Here is a 3,936-nt window from a genome sequence, read left to right as displayed (position 1 = left end):
ACGTAATGTACAACAATGATAATGCATAAGTTAGTGGTGAATATAGTTGCATGTTATGAATGGTAAAGATGACAGTGATCAAAATTGCAGTGAATTTATTCATGAAAGTGATAATTATGCCTCTGGTGGGGATTGGTAACTGTGTTAAGGGAATAATAACATTTCTTATTAATAAACCAAAACGCCGACACTGTTTCCCTTGATAGTATCACATGCCATCCTGTTCACTCACGGGTCAGGTTAAGAGCTATCTTCACTACACACTTTACGTTACTTGAAAATGTTTTTGACCTGCTGGCGCTTACAGGATCATATCAAGCATATGTTCACTATACCAGGATAATACTCATTGCTGAAGAGAAAAACGAAATGAATCGCACAACCAAGATGCTTTCTTCATACAAGGATAATTGTTTATCTTATGTATGACATACATAAACATACTTGCTTGCCATCACCCATTTCTGGCGCTACCCCGCCCCACAGGAAACAGCACCGATATTAACAAACGTGACTGAGGACTTAAAGAATCTGGTAAAACATAATGGTCATTGTGATGAATGATTTGTTTATCATAATTATGTATTGTGTTGCATTATAATGATTGTTCAGAACCAAGATCTTTAAGCCTGAATCCTTGATATTATATAAGAAATGATAAAACGTGTTAAATGCATAAATATTTATGATTATAAAGAACAGAATGCGTTATCATGTGGGTATCTAAGTGAAAATGCAATACAAGGAGCTAGTTTAAGGCAGGAGTATTTCACCTTTTAACAAAATATTTACCTCTACCTCCCTTTTCTTTCATCATCATTTTTTATGTTTACTATCATGAAATGCCTCTTATCTTACATAAAAATTCTGTATAGGTATTTGATTAATGTTCTCCAACGACTCGTTGTATAACTCTTCGTTAGCGAAGTTCATTTCATGTAATGGATCCTGCATTACAAAGCTGTGTCTATCCACACAAGTGTTATACATCCCGGGTAAAGATATATTCTAGGGGTAACGTACATATAACATATGTAAGTCTTCTATAAATATTTATAAAAAGTTTTCCTGAGGGACAATACCTAAGATTTTCGTATTAAAGTTTATCAGTTGTAAGTGATCAAGCATTAAAAAGCTGTGTCCATTGCCACAGGTGCTACTGATCCCAGGTAAAGGTAATTTCATCATCTTTGTATCTTTAACCTTTCTAGTTATACATGTTTCGTCCCTGATTCCATCCTCACAGTGGATGTATGTGGTTTGTGTTGTCTTAACATATCACTAGTCAGTTGAAGTGGAGAACATGCTTCTGAGCCCACCCACTCTACTCTGTCTTCCACATGCTATTCAAGAGGTGTTACCGGATTCCGCCTATAAGTGTTTACGCCGGGGGTAACAACTAACCTCCGGACGGCTTCTTCTTTTTACTTTTGATGATTTGAAACATTTATTAATCATATTTGGTTTTATGATGTCGATAAGATTGTTGGAAATTGTATATAGTAATCTTTATCTGTTATTTGATGAACTTTAATTCATCAAAGATAAAGTTTGTGAATATTGATTGTTTATCTCTCGTTGTTACTGATGTAAATTTTCTATCTAACAAAATACTTTCATTTGATTCATAAAGGATATTCTTAAGAAAAACGTAAATAATTTGTCATTAGTCCTCATCACACAAAATAAAAGTCTGTTTTTTCAAAGTTTTCTCAGAGGATGATGGTAACATTTTGAAGAGTAGAAACTCATAACTTAGAATCCTTGAACCTCGTGTTAATAGCAATTACATTACTTTTCTCTAAACAATTCTTTTCTACAGTGTGTAAAACCCTGATAAAAAGCCTGTAACATAGATACTGACGCAATTATCTTTATGTTATTGAAATTATTATTGATTTCTACATGTAAAACATTTATCTGCAAAATAGAAATCTTTATGTTAGATATGTTCATCTTAACGATATCACGTAACATATATTTCTGTGCCTTGTGCTCCAGAAAATTTATTGGATTTTATTTATTATCGTATCAAATGTTTAGCTTGCATACGATATCCCATGTATTTTCACTAGATGTCCACAAGCAAAATATATTTTTGCCATATGTATTTAACGGTAATCAGTGATAGGTTTTTAGAATAAGTAAATGTGTAATACATTACCAGGGTAGTAAATCCTTCGTCCATCACAATATACCGTAAGAGTATCTAAGGCTCACCCTAGCTGGGGTTTACATTGTTGAACAACGTAATGCTTTTTGGTCGGTTTAGGTTTCTTAATTGTTGACTACAGGGACGAGTTTATAAGGAAGTGAGGAATTTGGGAAGGGTTTATTGATGGGTGCCGGGAGTGTGGTGATGATGATGAAGGATCAGAGAAAATATATTATGTCGGAGGTCAATAGATCCTGGTGCTCGACCCAGAACCTTGACTAATCGTCTATAAGAAAGTGGTTGTTTATGTTTGGCCAAGTCCCAGCTTGGCAGGGGCTCTGGTCTTATGACACACTGCTATTTGGGTTTATTTGTCATGAAGATATTTTTTATGGGTTGAATTGATAAGATTGTTAATGAGGAGTTAGAAATTTATCTACTCACGCTGTTGATAGAACATATATCGACCATGTAGATTTTCATGTGAATTTTGTACGTTTTATAATTCTTTTAGTGTAAACCAGTTTTCTTAATTTGTAATCATGTCTGATAGTAAATCCTATGAATAGATAAATAATTTTTTCAGGTAAATTATCTCTTCATGTTTATCTGTTTTTCCAAGAGTGGCTTTTGTCAGTGTGTCTGTCCGTCAGTATAGCAAGTCAAGCATTACTCCACCGTACAACAACTACAAGGTCACAAATGAGGGGACAAATAACATATAGGTTGGGTCACGGAAAATGCCTAATGAGCTGAGGAAAAGGAAGGACATTACATACACTGGCTTTATCAGTGAATCATTTTGTGATGGTTGTGAAATATTGGTCATGTGTAGAAGATGGTCCTTGTACATGAATCAGGACAAACACTAGTTTCACAATATGTTATAATGGTGTCTTTACCTGGTGAACCCATATGTGATATGATAAATGTAATCTTGTTTTATACTCTTTAGAAACATCACCTTTGAATCTATATCTATTTCTCTCACGCCTTCAAACTATATCTTCTAGTCTGATGCGGCTCCTGGCGCTTAACTTCCAAGTTTAACAATTACCACCACATGCCACCTCTTCTTTGGGACCAGGTAAAAGATCTATTTCTCAAATTCCTCCAAAAGAATCTTTTGTTGATGAAATTCTTCGTCGTCTGCTTCACTAGACTGGGTTAAGAGGCGTCTGTCTGTCTGTAAGTCTGAAGTGGACGATTCTTGTCCTTCCCTTCATATTGACATATATAAACTTCCGTCAGACAGATACGGTCTTTCTCTTACCACATATAAACTGATGGTTTTTACAACATCACTTACTAAAGCTCAACAGAAAAGGCTTCAAGGAAATATATCAGTAATATGTAAGGATTATTAAGCTATTACTCGTGGGATTACATGACAAGAAGCTGTACGGTTTATATCACCGTCATGTTCACTAGAGAGGGAGACACTACGGTATCTCACCGCCATGTTCACTAGAGGGAGAAACCATTATCTCTCAATGTCATGTTCTCTACAGAGAGACACCACTATGTCTCATCTTCATGTTCACTACAGAGGGACACACCACTATCTCTCACCGTCATGTTCACTACAGAAGAAGAGAACATAGTCTCTCACCATCATCTTCACTACAGAGGGAGACACCACTATCTCTCACCGTCATGTTCACTACAGAAGAGAACATAGTCTCTCACCATCATCTTCGCTACAGAGGGAGACACCACTATCTCTCACCGTCATGTTCACTACAGAAGAGAACATAGTCTCTCACCATCATCTTCACTAC

This window comes from Panulirus ornatus, chromosome 12, assembly GCF_036320965.1.
Source record: "Panulirus ornatus isolate Po-2019 chromosome 12, ASM3632096v1, whole genome shotgun sequence".
In the NCBI taxonomy this organism is placed as follows: domain Eukaryota; kingdom Metazoa; phylum Arthropoda; class Malacostraca; order Decapoda; family Palinuridae; genus Panulirus; species Panulirus ornatus.
Note: the sequence above shows the minus strand (reverse complement) of the source record.